A 19,476-nucleotide genomic window follows, 5' to 3' on the forward strand; every position below is an offset into this window, starting at 1 on the left:
AGGGGCCGGAAGTGCTTCATTTTCCTGAGAGTCCAGCCTTCCATCCACTTTCCTAATAAAAATACACATGAAATGTCTTAAAAGGTAAATCTCAATTCTGTTTCTTCAATTCTGTTTCTTCTACAAAAGCATCCTTTCATTTAAAAAATAGGACGAACACCATTCTGTGCTGACACCTGACCTCCACCACGTTCTAGCTGACAGGCCTTTATACATTCTGGTGTCTGAGCCTCTCTTCAAATGAACAGAAATCACAGATGGGAAAATGGTAGTTGTTCCAGAGATACTGGGAGTTAGGAGAGGGGAGCAAAATAGATTCAAGAAGCCAGCCTTTGGCCAAATCCTTAATCCAATCAAGTTGACTGAGCGCCTGGCTATATCTCTGAACCGGCCCTGCCTCCTGACGCCTCTTCACCCAGCCCTGGTGCTGTGCTTCCTGCCTCCTCCTGGCCAGCTGACCACAGGCACCTCTGGCCCACACGTGTTTTCTTTGGCGCATACAGTGTTTGCCAGCGCAGCGTTTTACATTCGAATAAGTTGCCAAAACACCAAGTCCAGGAGAGGGCTGGATTGTCTGTGGTCCATTTGGCATCACTGCCGGCCCCATCTAAGGCCCTCTCTGCACACTGAGCGAAGGCCAGGACTGCTCTGCCCAGAATCATCCACTCCACGTGCTTCTGTGTTAGACTCTGCCGTGAGTGGCACTGCCTGCATAGGGAAGGGAAGAGGACCTGAGATGCTTCCAGAGCAGCTGCAAACAGGTCAGAGGGCAGCCATGAAGGTCGCAGCACCCTCCCTCCGGCTCCTGAGAATTACCCGATCGGTGCTGTAGAGACAGCGGACAGCAGCTTCTTCAGTCTCCTGGAGCATTGGGGCTGCCAACTGAGAGACAGCTAGAGGTTCTGAAGGGGTCAAAGATCAGCCAAAGACACCTAAATGCACAGACGGAGAAGTGTGGGGCCTGCAAGAACTTCCTTTGCTTCCAGCCCTTCCCACGTGGTGTAAACCTGAACTTTCCTTACTTACATAGTGTCTTCTGTTTTCCTGATCACACCCCAAACTGACATAGATTTCTTATAACAAACTAGGTTTACTACTCTTTTTTATTATGATACCATCTGGCTGAGCAAGGCTCCCGTGCCACGTGGCAGCAACGGTCTCCGGCAGCTCACACCCTCCCGCTGGCAGCCGCCCCCAAATCTGCGACACTGTGATCATTTCGGCACCACCTTCCCCTGCCTGGGACCCCGCAGGCACTTAAACCTGAAAGTCCTGATCCAGCTCTTCTGCTGCCAGCCCCACGTCCCCTCCCCCGCTCTCTGATGACATCAATTCCTACTTAAAACTTGAAGCATACAGGCTTCCTGAACCAGGAACCAGAGTGCACTCAGCATAAGCACGGCCAGTGTCCCTGAAGCTTCTTGACTGCGAAGTTATTCCTGATGAAAAGTGATTTACAATACTATTTTTATATCAAAACAGCAATGGGTAAATCATAAAGTAGAAGGAAAAGCATGCCTCTTTTAAGATAAGACACAACATCTCATAGAAATGTTTCTCTAGTTCGCCTCTGCAGCTCCCACTGAAGAGGGAAGCTGCTCACTGGGTCTGAGGCACAGGCTGAAGGCTCTGTACTCCTCACAGTGTTTATGAGAACAAAGACCTCTTCACAACTGGCAGAATCACAATAGACTAAAAGATAGACTTTAAAGACAGGATGCCGAGGATTGTGATAATTCCTGTGAACATGAAATATGCATTCAATTTATGTACATATGTACAATTTATATAATTTATCTTATAAATAGTATCTACAGGATCAGATACAATACTTGGATATTTGTAAATATAAAGGTAACTTTTTGTAAACTATACTGTTCTAGATAGATTTTGCTAGTAGCGTTTACAAATGTATTGACTATACGTTACATCATAGACTAATACATGCATTACCTATTTTTTATTTTAAAAAATTAATGTTGACATTATTGCAGACTTCCTCCATCCCTCCCCACCTTTGCCCAGCCCGCTATCTGCTCCTCCCCCTCCCTTGGCCTTCACCACACTATTGTCTGTGTCCATAGGGTATGCATATATGTTCTTTAGCTAATCCCTTCACTTTCTTTATCCAGTCACCCCCACTCCCCTCCCCTCTGGCACCTGCCAGTCTGTTCCATGTATCCATGCTTCTGGTTCCATTTTGTTAGTCAATTTCTTTTGTTCATTCGATTCCACATACGTATTAGTGAGGTCATAGGATATTTGTCTTTCTCTGTTTTATTTTGCTTAGCATAACACTCTCCAGGTCCCTCCATGTTGTCTCAAAGGAATCCTTCTCTTTTACAGGTTAACCCCTTATCTTATGTATCACTGGCAAATATGTTCTCCCATACAGTGGGTTCTCTTTTTATTTTGTTGATGGCTTCTTTGGCTGTGCAGAATGTCATAACACAAGTTTGTGTCAAATGTTTTCCCTATACTTTACTCATTACCTACATAAGTAAGTCTTCAAATTTCCAAAGCCTAAGAATTTAAATATTTCTAACTGAGACAGAATATTTGCCTTTGGATGTTTGTCAATGGCATCAAAATGTGGCATCTACTTGAAAGACCCAACTAACCATTAAAAAGGTGGGAAGAGGCTGTGGAATCAATGGGGCTCTTTACATGTCAATTTTCACCAGGAGCATCACCAGGCCCAACAGAGTCAGTGTCCTTTTCTTGCAACACACTGAATTCTGCCAGGATATTCATGCTCAAATACAGCCACACCAAGGCCAAAAGATGCAGAGGCTGAATTTAAAGACATTTCTAAAACCTAGCCAGTTTTTCTCAGTAGATAGAGCGTAGGCCTGCAGATTGAAGGGTCTTGAGTTCAATTCCAGTCAAGGACATGTACCTTGGTTGCAGGCTCAATCCCCGGCCCCAGTCAGGGTGCATGCGAGAAGCAACCAATCATTGTGTCTCTCACGTCAATGTTTCTCTCTCTCTCTGTGGCTCTTCCCCTCCTTCCACTCTCTTTAAAAATCAATGGGAAAATGTCCTCAGGTGAGGATTAATGAAAAAAAAAGACATTCCTAAGAGCAACATCTCCTTGGCTTCTCTTCTGTTGACTCATTATACTAAGCTTTCTGTTTATTACTAGTTGGATAGCTAAGAGTTTATGTCCTCAGCACACATGTGACAATTTTTATGTTTCCTTCAATCCCCATAAACTTCTAGACACATTCCATAGACAATTATTTTCCCCTCTGTTAAATCCATCCTCAATGCACTCAACTTTTTAAATTATTTCTTGGATACTGTTATCACTGCAATGGGCACCTCTGAGGCAGAGGTTATGCAAATTGCCCACCAGATGTGAACCCAAGCACTCATTTCTCCGTGTATGATCCTAACTCCTAGGCAAGCTGCCTCTCTCATGCTGTGCCCATGAGGGGCCCTGAGTCACAGGTGTCGCCCAAGGCTTGTTCTCTTCCACACCTGTTTCCTTTTTTAACCTCATTGCACAACTGATTGAGATGCCTGGAGTGAGAACTCCAAGATGTCTTAGCATCATTCATTTCTAATTGGCCTAAGAGGAGAACAAGCTATTCCACACAGCATCAGAACATTACACAAAATAGTAAGGCACGATCGATTGCAACTAACCTTTGGATCTCATTCAAATACCAAACAGTGCCGGAGTGTTTTATAATAGAAATAATGTAAAAAGAAAAGACCATCAAGAGGTGGAATGAGAAGTATAAGAAACACCTCACATGACCTCGTGTTATTGTAAAAAGGTTTCTCTAAGGATAAGTGACTGATACAAATTCTGCTTGGGTTCATTGTTTCACAATGAGTTTTTAACTTAAAGAATCAGACAAATAAAAGTCACTCATCCATCGGATCAGGTTATTTATACCAAAAAGAGACTTATGCACCTGACTCTGTTGGAAGAATTTACAGTTCAAGTAAATATCTTAGATGTGATGGTAGTCAGAGTAAAACCCAGGGCAAGAAACACTAATTTATAGGAGAATTGTTAATTCTTCACTGTGAGAACAATGGAAACATATACAGTCTATCCCTAGAGAAACTTGTCTTATAGTTGCATAACTATAGTTTGCCTCGCAGAACCTCTAAACAGATATGAGGAGGAAGCTAGGGCAGTTAAATCTACATTCTCAATGATTTACAACAATAATAGACAAAAAAGAGTATTTCTTTGGATGGATGGGGAAAGCAATAGAGCAAACATTAGCATTTGATTACAGATAAACCGAGTATTATGTCTCAATTAAAAAATTATCAACATATTACTGTCTTTGCCTAATTATGTTTTGCAAGATTGTGTTTGTGACTTCTCTGCTGAAAGCTAACTTGGCCTATATGGTTTACGCCAGTGGTCGGCAAACTCATTCGTCAACAGAGCCAAATATCAACAGTACGATTGAAATTTCTTTTGAGAGCCAAATTTTTTAAACTTAAATTATATAGGTAGGTACATTGTTATTAACTTAATTAGGGTACGTGGTATTTTGTGGAAGAGCCACACTCAAGGGGCCAAAGAGCCGCATGTGGCTTGCAGGCCGCAGTTTGCCAACCACTGGTTTATACTAACAATGAAATAGGAAGGTGGCAGGTATGCAGAGTAGACAGAAGACAACCGAACTTAGTTCTGGAATATAAATGTAGCCTTCGGACCACCTGCAGGTAGTTAAACCTAGTCTCAGTTACAAACACATCTAAACTCCGCCTCCGGTCATGGCCAGTGCCAGATCACACCAGGGGAATAAACGTAAGAGGCGATTTTTTCAAAACAACTCTCCTTTCTGTGGCTTCAAGTACACCAGACTATTAGTTTCAGAGTTTCTTGCACTAAATAAACAACTATATGAATGTGAATACAGTGAAAAACCAACTGCAACCTGGAATTACTAACTAGTTGACACCCCTTAAAAGTGCAGTGGTTCTGCTAATCAAAATGTAAGTTTAGAGGTTGGTTCTGCTCCATATTCTCATTTGAAATTATTATCAGATTATCTGTGACAAAGCACCAGCAATAGCATACCACCATGACCCAAGAGTAGATTCAGTGGCACCTTTTCCATGAAAACTCCCACAAAATAGGTTCTCCCCAGAAGGACATGGTTTGCTGCTTTACATTGTTAACTACGCTTTCTTTGGTGCATCCTTCACATCCTGAGGGAAGTTAGGCCCTTCATCATTTAAACGGGACAAATGCACAAATCTGTACTCACTTTCTGGTTCCCACCCAGAAAATTGGCAGAAAGAAAACAATGCAACAAGTTTCATTGAGCACCTACTATGTTAAGTGCTCAGGGGATAAAGGAGGATGGGGAGAGCTATGAAATAAAAATATAAACAGCTGGTTCCACCTACCATTGCTTTAAAAAACTGCTAAGCAGCCTGTGACCCAAAAACCTTTTAAAAAAAGCTTCAAAGGAGTATCAGAAATGTATGGTAATTCTAGTTAACCAGATAAAATCTAAATTTAATGACATATCTTTGTAACTATGACTACAGGGCTCTAAGGATGTTCATGTAAATATGAATCAAATACCTATCTCTGCGAGGCCATGTTAATAGTTCTATTGTATTTATAGTTTGGGCACCTGCAGTCAGAGAGAGAATTTATCTTTTCTGTTCATAATTTGCATGTATATTTTTTAAATGAAAAATATATGCAGATTAAAATCACATTTTATTTTTAACAAATCACATTTATAAAAAATATAAAATTATATTAAAAATATAAAATTCATTTAGGAAAGGAAGATGGTGGCATAGGTCAACACCTATACTTGCCGCATCCCACAACCACATCAAAATTACAACTAAAATACAGAACAACCATCATCCAGAAGCACTGGAAAGCCGGCTGAATGGAAGTCCTACAACTAGAGAAGTAAAGAAGAAAGCTCACTGAGACTGGTAGGAGGTGCAGAGGCTCAGAACGGGCTGGTCCGGCACCCACTAGTGCTGCTTTTTTAATTGGGAGGGAGGCCGCCCGGAGGAGCAAGGGTTCCCAGCCCCACACCAGATCCCCAGCCAAAGTCCCAGAGCTGGAAAATGAAGTCCCTATGGACAGTAAGAACTACAGGCTATAAAAGCTGGTGTGAATTGGGGCTCAGTGACACAGAGGCTGCTGGAGCCCCATCTGTTCCTCTTAAAAGGCCAGCACCATGAACTGAACTTACAAGGTCGCACTTCCTCTGAGCTCCAGCACCAGGACAAGGTTCTGGGGAAAACAGACACATACGCGGAGGAACTGGAGTGTCTGGCATCTGGGCAGGAACTCAGGGACAGCTTTCTCCCAGACAGAGGTGCACGCAGGGATCATTGTTCCTCAGCTGGGACCTCCCTAGTAGCAGGGCTGACTGACAGCCATTTCTGTTTGCTCTGCCCTGGTGATTCCCTAAGACCTTGCCTCATCCAATTTACAACCCCACCCAAGCTGTGTGCAGTAGCTTTTGCATACAAATGGCCTCTCCTTGCTCAGGCTAAAATCTCTCAACAAGCTTCAGTTGGGTCAGGAGACCCCAAACCTATCAATAAAAGGCCCAAGACCTGGCACCAGCACCAGCCTGCTTTGCTTCACAGCTGGGCCTCATCCAGGCACTTCCAAACCTGATACAAAGAGGAGGAATCTGCAGATCTCTCTGGAGCTCCTGCTGGATGGCCCCAGGCAGTAGCTGACTTTGCACCTCCCTGGAGACCCAAGAGCCAGTGTACCCAGTGGTCAGTGTCAGACCATACCAGATTACAACTCTCCACATCCATAAGCGACACACTCAAGGGGCAGACTCAGTGAGCACCAAAGCCCCACTGAAGCAAGTCCTGCTCCATAGGGGTGTCTCCTGCACAGCAGCTCTTCCACTGTAGTCGCAGCTGGTCCTCATAGCCAATTGGCCTGGTGGTCAATTCCTCCCAGTGACACCAACAGCAATCAAGTCTCAACTACAAGATTGTGCTCACAGCCCACAAAGGGGTGCACCTAGAGTGCCCAGCTCAGATGACAGGGGAGGCTGAGCTACTGGGCCCTATAGGACACCTACTACACAAGGCCACTCTACCAACTCCAGGAGACATAGCAGCTCTACCCAATACATAGAAACAAACACAGGGAAGCAGCCAAAATGCAGAGACAAAGGAATATGTCACAAATGAAAGAAATGGAAGAAAGCAAACTACAGGATATAGAGTTCAAAACCATGGTTATAAGGTTACTCAAGAATCTGCTAGAAGCCTCCAAAAAAAAGTGGAAAAGGACCAGTCAGAAATTAAGCATACACTGACTGAAATAAAGAATAATATACAGGGATTCAACAGTAGAGTAGAGGATTCTGAGAATCAAATCAACGATTTGAAATATGAGGAAGCAAAAAACACCCAACCAGAAGAGCAAAAAAGAAAAATGATTCCAAAAATATGAAGATAGTGTAAGGAGCCTCTGGGACAACTTAAAGCATACCAATATTTGCATTATGGAGGTGCCAGAGAAGCGAGAGAGCAAGATACTAAAAACCTATTTGAAGAAATAATGACAGAAAACTTCCCCTACCTGGTGAAAGAAATAGACTTACAAGTCCAGGAAACACAGAGAGTCCCAAACAAGAGGAACCCAAAGAGGACCACACCAAGACACATCATAATTAAAATGCCAAGGGCTAAAGACAAAGAGAGAATCTTAAAAGCAGCAAGAGAAAAGCAGTTAGTTACCTAAAAGGGGATGCCTATACAACTCAGCTGATTTTTCAACAGAAACTATGAAGACCAGAAGGGAGTGGCAAGAAATATTCAAAGTGATGAATAGAAAAGACCTACAAGCAAGATTACTCTGCCCAGCAAAGCTATCATTTAGAATTGAAAGTCAGATAAAGAGCTTCATATACAAGAAAAAGCTAAAGGAGTTCATCACCACCAAATCTGTATTATATGAAATGTTGAAGGGTATTCTTTAAGAAGAGGAAGAAGAAGAAAAAAAAGATAAAAAATATGAACAAAATGGCAACAAATACATACCTATCAACAATTGAATCTAAAAATCAAAATAAATGAGTAAGAAATCTAATGAGCAGAATAAACTGGTGAATAAAATAGAATCAGAGGCATGGAAATGGAACAGACTGACAATTCTCAGAGGGAAGGGGGGTTTGGGGGCGGGAAGAGATTAAACAAAGATCTTATATGCATACATGCATATAGACATAGACAATAGGGTGGTGAAGACCTGGGGGCAGAGAACCGGGTGGAGGGGGGCAATGAGAGAAAAAAAGAGGGATAGCTATTATAATCTCAACAATAAAGATTAAAAATATGTATATATAAAATTCAGTAAAACATTATTTCAACTCAGTTTTTTCATTAATCAATAAAGTTGATGGAATATTATTTTATTTTTACATACCTAAGGAATTCTGCTTACTAAATATCTTGTGCTCCCCAACATTCCAAAATATCTTTTGGCAAGTCTTTCATTTGAATTCCAAAAGATTTTTACAGTCTGAAATGATACCAAATGTGTTACAATGAAATATTGCCTCTTACAGTATTAGATCCAGCAATGAGAGGATATGTTTGTACATATTCCCATGACCAAAATGCAGGTATGATCACCTCACTGACATGTAGATAGTTCTCTTTGTTCAATACCAGTTTCAATTATATCGTGAATTGAATGTACAAACTTCATATAAAAGCATGCATCAAATGAGAAGACTTCATTCAATCTCATTTTAAGACTTTTCAAATTCTCTAGTATCAGATAGATATTATCAAGATTTACCTTCCAAAAGTTTTGACTTAAACAGATAGCCATGAGTTGTCTGATAACCTCCTACAGCAGATGTCATGGCAATGAATATCATTACAAGAATTTATTTCACAAATTTTATCTGGAAAGCTAAAATTAGCATTTTCTTTCCCCTAAATTTTGGCCCAAGAACAGACAGTCACACACAGCTTCCATCTCTATGATGGGACTCCTTATTTTAGAACTGATGTCATGGGAATTTGTGGCACTATTGCATAGGAAACAAACCAAAGATCTGAAATAAATTTTTCAAAATAATTATTTACAAGTAGATTTTAAATGAGGTGAAATTCATTAGTTACATTACTGAGGAGGGAAAGTCTCAGAAATATTGTCCATGAACTCAGCAAAATTTGTCTACAAGAAACTTGGATCAAATTGTATTCATTCAAAAGCAGCCAGAATGGTAAGAATTATAATAATCTGATAGTTTAATTTTTATAAAATCCTTAAATATTGGATTTTTAAAGAGAATAATGTCTTAATCATCTAATTCCTGAGAATTAAAGCTGATCAATATTCTAGACAAGTAAAACTTCACCAGATTAGGTTAATCAGTAGAGACCACTCTGTATTAGTGTAAAGGCTGACCACCAAATACTTAGGACTGAATCCTTTCATTCCAAGGACAAAAACAAATTTAAATTAATCTCTACACAATGCAGAGATCCACACAGTCTAATTTACTATAAAGGTAAACTAATCAGAGCACAGAAAAGTATAGGGTAGTACTGTGCCTGGCAGTAGGTAATGTTAACACCTATTTATTGAATAAATGAATGAACAACAGCCCAATAATGAGTATTTCAGGCTAACAGCCATTGAATATGTTAAAGTTACTAAACATGTGCCTAATAGACTAAGCCACTTGAGATAAGACCATTCAGTGACTTTCTAGGATCACAACAGCTACTATATAAAGGCCCAACATGATTGAAGAAGACAATGAATTAATAAATTTCCTAGTTCCTCCCAACATTTTCTGTGTGCTCAAGTTATCATTTATTGTGCCAGGCCATAGAAATATAACAGCACTGTGCAATAGGAAAAAATCCACTCCAAAACACTAGCTGAAAATATCTACAGAACACATGTGAGTGCGCAGGTGTTCCTGAAGAAAGGTGCAGAATGCTGAACACCTCAGGCCCTAGCAGTTCCGAATGCAGGTAGTTATTCAAGGGGATGTGCCATGACCTCACTCCATCTGCCCCTTTAGACAGTGGCCAGGACAAGCATCAGTGTGCCAGCAGAAGCCTGACTCCAGGAGGGTTCAAGCCCCAGTTTGAGACCCTCAAAGAGAGGATAGTGCTGTCCTTCCTGTTGGTGGAGTAAGAAAAAAGTCCAGCAGGAAATCTTGGCTCCTTCACAGGCCCCTCAGAATAAATGATGCACCCTAAGCTAAAAGCTAATGCTATATTTTAAGCATCGGACGGTACATGGACTTTAAAAGGTCACTCTGGCAGAAATTAAGAACATAGATGGAAAGACTGGAGCATTTATGAGAGTAAATACTTGTAGAGAATCACTAGCTAAATGCACACTAGACGAAAATTTCAAAAAGAATAGCTGAGGCACAGGTTCAGGCCCACCACTTTCTTGATATTGGACCACACAAAGGAAGTTAATTTTTCTGAGCTTCTATTTTCTCATGTAAAACCTATTTTTCTCCTTCCATTTCATGTGTGTAAGCTCAAGATAGTAATACGTACTTCACAGAGCATTTGCAAATATTAAATGAAAGAACACCTGTATATACTACATATGTGTACATACATGCATGTGCATACATAAATATAGACAGCCAGTCCTCCAGAGTGGGAGATGAGGTGAACACTAAAATTAACAAGAAAACCACAGTTTGTCCTTCTTAAGCTTAAAATGCAAAAAGTCTATGAACATGCTTCATAAACTGCAATGTGTCTGATAGATGACTTTTATTAAGTCAGCAGCATTGTTATAAAATTTGCAATGATTAATGTGGCATTTCAGCAATTTTAAAATCCAACATTTGACATCTTCTCAAGATACTCAAGGAAGGAAATAAGTTATTCCTATCACATATACAACTACATCTCTGTTTAGCTGACAGAAGTCATGTTTAGTGCTAACAGACCAGAACACTTCATTAAGTTGGTGCATTGTTTCCTCAATATGTCTGAGGAAACCAAGACACATTCCATTCTAAATACAGGATTACCCTTTAGGGAAGAGCCTTCTGTTTTCATGAAGTCCTATTGTAACCATAAGGAAAGAAAAAAAAAGAAACTTAAAAGCCAGATTAAGCAACCCCAGCTCCATGCCAAAGAAATAGACTCTAGCTTAAGACAGAACAACCTTCTAGTCCTGCTGACAGCACCTTTGGATCCTCTTTCTGAGCAGTGCCAATTTTTCTGAAGTGTTTAGATGCCTTTGCCAGCACTGGCTTTTCATCAACTTGATTGTATGAAGTGGCTAGGCATGTCTGAGATAAGCTCCGAGAAATACAAATAGAGTAATTCACATCTACTAATGCATGGACTTCTATCCATGCAGTGCTATCCTCACCCCAAACCAAAGTATGTGGAACTCTAGTTACTTCCCAAATATATTGGTTTTCAGTCTGTACAAGTAGAACAGCTGGGCAGCCCAGCCCTTACAACATCAGGAGCAGCTGGGAGATCTGTCGCTTCCTCTCCCTGTTCACAAAAGGCCTGTATCAAGGTAACCCATGCATAGAACTTCACAGTTGGGATTTGTTTCCCTGGTTTAAGGTCTTAGTCCCTGCTTTAAAGTAAATATTTGCAGAAGTGTCAACACAATCTTTTTTTTCAGTCAGTTTTGTTCCTTATATCATTATCTGATAGTGGGTCTTAGGGATAAGGTGTGGTCTGTTATTAACCAGGTATTACTTGCCCTCCATTCTCTGTTCTCCTTGCCTTTAAGCTATTCTAGGACTCATTGCATCGCACTAAACTATGAGCTCCCAGCTGGCAAAAACTACGACTTTTTCATCATAGTGTCCCCTAGGCCTATTAAAGAGCCACTGTTCACACACCAGGAACTCTTTTTCCTACATTTTGTTCAGTTTCTTGGTCACTTTCCACCATCATTTAAAATACTCAATGGACAAAATTTTCTGTCCTCTAGTAGGTGTGACGGTGACCATCAAGCAGAGTTGGCTTCATATCCACACTTAAAAAGAGATTTGGGGGTCTTCTGAAAGGCGCTCATCCCCAAGTAAATGCTTTCATTGGTTTACCAGTTAGTCCAAAGTTCCTGCACTTTTCCAATGGGCTCTCCCCAGAACACCAGTGCCAAAGGAAACAAGTCGGAGTTCTGTGGTCACATAGGTTTGGGAAACACTGTAGGTTATACCAAATTCTAAGAAATTCACAATTTGCATTATATACTAAGCTCTGAACAGTCTTCTCATAAAGAAAAAAGAACATTTATATTAATTTAGTCCAGCATTTCTCAAAAATATGTAATCATGAAATTCTTCCTTATATCTCACTGTCATAAAATGCTACATTAAGATATTGAAAGTCAATGTAAAATGAAAATATTTCCCGATAGGAATTACATCATAAAATTCAAAGAGCCCCTTGGGAAAGAAAGAGCAGTAGATGATTTAATGAGTAGCTTTCTCTCTGAGCCACAAGGTCACCCCTGAAATGGCTGGGGTGGCATTTCCCACTCTCCCTGTGAGCAATTGAATCACATGCCACTAGAGCTGAGATAGATAGTGGAACTCTATTAGCTGAGAGTTCAAGACCAGACTTACCCAGGATTGCAAAGTTAGCATGTGAAGGGACAACGACAATGTCTAGAATCCAGCTCGTCTGCTGTGGCCTGTGCCTGTTAGAAGCCCTGGCCTGTGCCTGTTAGAAACAGTTGCGTGGGGAGCAGAACAGAGCTGGAATCTTTGGAATCTTCTCTTCACTTTAACATAAAGCTATTAGTGTCTAAAACATGGTCTTTGAATCTACAAAATGAAATTTAACACCTACTTAGGGGAGTTTTAAGAATAAGAAGTAATGCATGCAAAAAGCCTGGGACTGAGGACCAGGTGGTTTCTCACTCAGCTCATTCGTTCCTTTTGCATTCCCCATGGTCACTAGCAGTCACAAGCACAAAGCAGAAACATTAAATTTTATTAAAAGATTAAGTAAATTGATCAACTATTACAAATAATTTCTCATATTTCAAGTACTTCAAGTTTTCCACAGGAAAGGTATATAATGCCCTGGCCAGTTTGGCGAAGTGAATAGTGTGTAGGCCTTCGGACTAAAGGGTCCTGGGTTTGATTCCAGTAAAGGGCACCTACCTCAGTTGCAGGCTCAACTCCCAGCCCAGTGGGGCACAGTGGGGCAGAGTGGGGCACGTGCAGGAGGCAACTAGTCGGTCTGAGAGACATCAATGTTTCTCTCCCTCTCCCCCTCCCTTCCACTCTCTCTAAAAATCAATGGAAAATATCTCAGGTGAGGATTAAAAAATAAGGTATATAATAAACTCCAAATATTTTACATATTTAAGTTTAAAATACTCTAGGCACTTCTAAGTTTAATCCTTTTAACAATCCTACTAGGTAGGTCTTATAATCATCTCCATTTTGTGTATGGGAAAGCCGAGGTGCAGAGAGTTCAATGCTTGCCCTGTGATACACAGATTCTGTGTTGCGGAGCTGGGACCAGACCAAGGTAGGCTGCCAATAAAATGGTGATTGTTTAACTTTATGTAGTGACTTTCCAGGTTATAGTATTAAATTGACAGTGAAGAGAAAAAAGTTTTGAGAGTGTGAGAAGCACCCATAAATCACTTTATATTTTAAACAGAATTAAGGTGTGCCTTGATTTGACCCACTCTAGAACCACCCAGATTAATGGCCGTAACCACATGAAAATATGTATGACTTTTGCAAGAGTGTTTGCATTTCCTGATTGTGTCGGTTATTCTAATTAAGGCATCAGGTCTGAATTGACAAATTATTGTTTTCCACATTGATAAAATATCCAAAGCTCAACTTCATTTATTCGCTCATTACTTTCTCACATGGAGAAATTGGCTTAACATCTGTTAGGTAACAATCATATATGCAAATGTTAATAAACAAATTCAGAACAAACTCTGCACTCAGTGAGTCTTTTCCATTTATTTTAATACATCACAGGAGATCTGTGGTGAGACTTTTGGCCCTTAACATCTGTTCCTGGAAATTAAGAGGATCCTACATTTGCAATAAGCCTGCGGGATCTGCCATGAAATTGCAAATTCAGATTTAAACACCGGGGAAGAATATTAGGACTTCATATAACTCATCCTGACTCTACTAGGAGTTAAGGTGAAATTGCATAGGCCACTGTCCACAGGTACTGGAAATCTCTGTGATACATGACTAAAAATATTCTTCTCAGTAGGAATTTTGACATTATGTGAAAAAGTTCTGGACACCCTCAAGGTATTTAAAATATCCTTATAATACAATATTAAATTAAGTTAATAATAATTCTGCTAATATCTTTTCACTTTTTAGGAAATTATTAATTTTTATTATAGATACATAGTCATATTTGTATCATGTCTTTGAAGTTTTTCTTTTTCAATTGTGTAAAGTATGATAGTCTTTCATACCATTTCAGAATTCTCAGTATTTGAATCATCTAGCAATTATCACAAAATCATCCACTGTTAATTCTTTCAAAATGTTTAAATCAGAAAACTACAATTATTAAGTCTATCCAACTAAATAAGCTATCTTTAAAGGAATCCTAAAAAAATACTCATTGGCACTGAGTCTGACACCTAACATACTTAATTAGAACCAGGTAATAAAGACAAAGGAAATTATCCAATTCCACTCAGTTTTTTATGAAATTACCTGAGTGGTATCACTTAACTCAGATTGGAAATAGGTTCACTAAATTCAAGTATCACAAGAATTACAATTAGGTAGGAAAATTAAGATTTCAAAACTTAAAATATAAGATGTTTTATGGCTATAAAGTTCAATGTCTGAACTTACAATAAGAAAAAGAAAAACACAAGAAATACAACTCAAGTATCAGATATATGGCTCTGATATTTAATAAAACATGAAAATAAGTTTTATTTACTACATATTGTATCAAGATAGTTTAGCATAGCAAGCCTGAGATACTTCATCATTCAGCAACCTTCATCCATACCTACCATTACTTAAGACAAATCCACCTTATTTCCTACCCTTTGAGTAATAGCCTAAGTGTAAATTACACTTTAAAGAATTATAACTGAATTTAAAATACGATGAGCTTCTCAGAAAATTTACTTTACCACCATAAATAAAACTACAATTGGCCTTACTTTATCCTCATAAGTCACTGAATTTCCAGCTCAGAATCTCCATCGTTCTGGTTAACAGCTTATTTCCTAGTTCAAAACCGTCTCTGGGGGAAACACGGGGCGCCCATAACATTCCCTTGACTCCAAAGGCTCCAAAGCATAGAAGCCAAAGCTACATTCAGGGTACAGTGTCCAGGGGACAGGTGGGGTGGGACAGGCCGACTAAGGAAGAGAAACAATAGAACATTGTGTTAGCCCTTAATTTGTCAGCATTGTGCTAGGTGCCTGACTTATATCATTTCATTTAATCCTTACAACTATTTTTAGATCGATGTTATGTTTGCCATTTTTTCAGGTTGGAAAACTGAAGCTCAGAGAAGTTATGTAGCTTCAACTTGTCTTCGTCTTATCATTAACTAGGAGTTAAGCAAAAGTTTGAAACCTGCTCTGATCAACTAGAAAGCCCATGTTCTTCCCCTCCCGCTTCAACCTGCTGGGAAAGTCCTGGAAGCCAGTGGAGGAGGGGGCAGGAAGGAGAAGGTGGGGAAGCGGTTACTACTGAAGGTAAAATGGGGGAGTGGGAAGGTGCTAAACTGTTTGGACAGGTTACCGTGCAGCTTTAGGCGGAGATTCTGTCGCTCTAAGCGTCTATCAACTTTAAACCTGTACTTGATGAGAGACAACCTTGTATTTCTGTAACCACATGTCAAATGGACACCTGCACTCTCCAGAGAAAAATGTTAAAAACAAACCAGAACCAAGGTTAACTTCTGACTCGTTCAGGAACAATACCAAGAAGATGTAAGCACTGTGGTGCTAAATGGTGGGTGTGCTACTAAGCAACTGCAATTTAATTATTTTTTGATAGGCGTATACACAAAAGAATGAGTGAATAAATGGCAAAGACCTTCAAGGAACACCTAGTAGCTGATTGTTAGCATAGAAACAAGAACCCCAGGTGCTTGGACCCTGGCACAGCACGCAGTGGAGGGGACATGGTGCTGCAGGGAGGACGAGCACAGGAAAACCAGTGCCTAGGGTCCAGCACTTAGAACAGACGCCTCAGGCGACCTGCAAATCTCTCGCTCTGACTTTTAAACTTTACTGAATTCGTTGAGGTGACATTGCTTAATAAGATTACATAAGCTTTGCCCTGGCCAGTGTGGCTTAGTTGGTTGGATGTCATCCTGTGCACCGAAGGATTGCCAGTTTGATTCCAAGTCGGGGCACATACCCAGGTTGCAGCTCGATCCCTATTAGGGGTGCAGGAGGCAGCCAGCAAATATTTCTCTCTCATGGATGCGGGTTTTTTGTGGTGTTTTTTGTTTGTTTGCTTGTTTGTTTGTTTGTTTTTGTGTGTGTGTGTGTGTGTGTGTGTGTGTATATATATATGGTTTTCAAAGAGAGGAAGGGAGAGGGAGAGAGATAGAAACATCGATGTGAGAGAGTAACATTGATTGGCTGCCTCCTACATGCCCAGTGGGGAAATCCAACCTGCAATCTCCTGGTATAGGGGAGGACAACCCACCAACTGAGCCACACCAGCCAGGGCAAAGATAACATTTTTGGACGTTGTCAAACTCCTTTTGGGCAAGATTCAAAAAAAGAAACCTAGAAAGCACTAATGTCAAAATGATATGAATCAACAGAAGAAAACAAGATGTGAGTTTTCTTTGACATTGGAGTAAACAAAAGCCAGTGCTATTTTAAGGTAGGAAAGGCTGGGCACATTATGAAACAGTTTTGGATTACTGCATTTTAGTGAATTCTGAGAAATCTATAATGAGAGAGGTCAAGAAAAATTGGTCAAAATCAGAGGATGACTAAAAATAAATGTGATGGAAAGAAACAAAGTAGAATTACTAAAATTCTACTTCAAATATGTTCTTTTTAAGAAAATGCACTACCTGAATATTCAAGTTTATGATACATTATCATGTTGTGCAAAGATACTCTAAACAGTTTTTTTGACTAGCAAACCGTGCTCTCTTTGGAAGATCAGCACTACATTTAAATATCCCTTTGGGGACTAAATCTAATATGCAAATCCATGTATGATGTATTGAACAGATAACCAATACCCGAGATTTGTTTCCTTCTATGTAGTAACTTTGGAAAGATATGCCCTTATTCTAAAGATAAATGCTCAAAATATTTGTATATCCCCTTTAAGAAATGCCTTCGGGGCTTGTGCCACATCCTTTTTAAAAAACCTTGATGGTGGGAAATTATTGCATGTTGAGGGTGATCTTAATGTTTGGAAAATACCCAAAGTAATTATACACTGAGCCCAGTGAATGAGGTGGGGATTGTTAGGCAATACCACTGTGGGTCGAAAATGCAGTGTGCCTCTAGGCAATGCAACAGCAAAAGTGATGATGCTTTAAAAAGTATTGCTAAAGAGGTTTGTGGTTGTGAATGAAAAATTCTAGGGAGCTAGAGGTTTCTGGAATACTGGCTCACCAGAAACAAGCCCCCTTTTATTACCATCCCTCCTCCCACAGCCCTGTAACCTGACCTTGAGGATGACCCACCAGAGGCTGTGTGCTGCAACAACTCTGCCTGGTGCTGGGTGGAGAGCCTGGCTCTGACTTCAGGCCCCAGCGCCAACAAGAGTCAGGATTAGCCTAGGGTGGGCAAGCTCCAATCTTTAGTCTAAAAAAGATGGAAGAGAGTAGAGCAAAGGGGAGGTGGAGGAGGGTGGGGGATGACAGAAAGAGGAGGCAGAGAAGGAGGAAGAAGAGGAGGAGGTAAAGTAGAAGAGGAGAAAAAGAGGAGGAGGAGAGAAGAAGGAGGGGGAGTTGGAGAAGGGAGGAAAAGCACAAAGGGAAGGAGGGGAGGAGAAAGTGGAAGAGAGGTGGAAGGGAGAGGAGATGACAGAAGAAGGAGATGGAGGAAGATGGGGAGGAGAAGTGGGAGAAGAGAGAAGGAGGAGGAGGAAGAAGAAGGGAGGAAGAAGAGGGGTTGAGGAGGGGAGGAAAAGGAACAAAGAGAAGGAGAGGAGGAGAATGAGGAAGAGAGAAGGAGGGGGAGGCCTTGAAGTGCTGGAAGCTCACAGGCCCATAGCTCATAGCTTGAACTGAAGCCAGGTGAGAGCAGCGCCAGCGAGTGCCACTCTCTTACTTACCCTACATACACCTGTGGTCTTTGTGCACCTCCCATTTCCTTTGCTGAATGGCAGGCTTGTCCAGCTGAGATCTCATGAGGTCTGCAAGGCCATTGAAATGCTACACTTTGACTCAAAATATCTTTCTCTGACTCAAATCTTATTTGTAAAGTTCTATGCCCCTGCAGTTTCATTTGGCCTCAATTAATAACTCTGTGTGGCTTGCTTTTCTTTATAGGCATGTCTGATCATAAACTCCGGGTGGGAAAATTCTTTCATTTCTGCAAAGCTTCACACAGCTAATTCTAAACCAAATTTGATTTCATTTTGTTGTTCTGGTTACTACCATCACCGATGAGATGCCTGCGATTCTGGGTTGGGAACAAGTGAGGGAGAATCACTGAAATACTGGAATTGCCAAAACCTAAGCTAGATTGTCTCTCCTTCGAACCAACTGCTCTGAACATCCTCAATGGAGTGTCTAACATGATACAAAATTATTTTCCTTAGCGGTTTCTAACATTTCTTTGAGGTAGAGTGTGAAATAATGTAAGTCTGATGGCCATTAAGGGACGAGAAAAATTTAGATGTAAAAATGCCGCTGTGTTGGCTAGAAAGCAGTGCTTTATAGTCAGACCTTCTAATATTTAAAAAGTTATGTGCAGAAATATTACTGTGAAAATCATGAAAACATTTCTTAGCCGTGAACACCTCATTTTTCAAATGATGTAATTGGAGGAATAGAGTTTCCGTGACTTGGCAAAGTCACATAGCTCACTATTAACAGGATTGAGGCTTGATCACTAGACCTTCAGGACAGGGTCCTGATATTCGCTGCCCATCTTCTCTAACAGAGGCACACATTCCTGTGGCCCACAGAAGGTGGCCTCTCACCCTCACGTTGATGGAAGAGGAAAGGGCGGCAGGCAGGTACTGCCTGGGAAATGCAGAAGAAGGGGGAATGGCAGGAGCGGAGGCTAATTCTGCAGAGGTCTACAATTCATTCCCATAGGGCTTTGGTTCACAAGTACAGCTCCTTAAGGTTCTACCTTCTTCCTCCTGTTCTGCACCTGTGGCCAAAACTGCTGACCTAGCACATCTGACCACAACAGAAGACATCGATTTGTGTGGTTCCCGGAGAGCAGAAAACATTTTAAAAAATAATATGCACTTCAAGGGTGATGCTGTAGTCAAGCTTTACCACTGTCCAACGGGATTTTCTCTATCACTGCAAAGCAAGTAAAAGGTA

General features: G+C 40.6%; 1 protein-coding gene across 3 annotated transcripts in view; it reads right to left on the reverse strand.

Annotated features, from left to right (window-relative positions):
* The window catches only part of PIEZO2 (piezo type mechanosensitive ion channel component 2), a 343,011-nt gene that overhangs the window by 312,178 nt on the left and 11,357 nt on the right, over nucleotides 1–19,476 (reverse strand). The gene's annotated exons all lie outside the window — the stretch shown is intronic.

This window comes from Eptesicus fuscus, chromosome 12, assembly GCF_027574615.1.
Source record: "Eptesicus fuscus isolate TK198812 chromosome 12, DD_ASM_mEF_20220401, whole genome shotgun sequence".
Taxonomy (NCBI): Eukaryota; Metazoa; Chordata; class Mammalia; order Chiroptera; family Vespertilionidae; genus Eptesicus; species Eptesicus fuscus.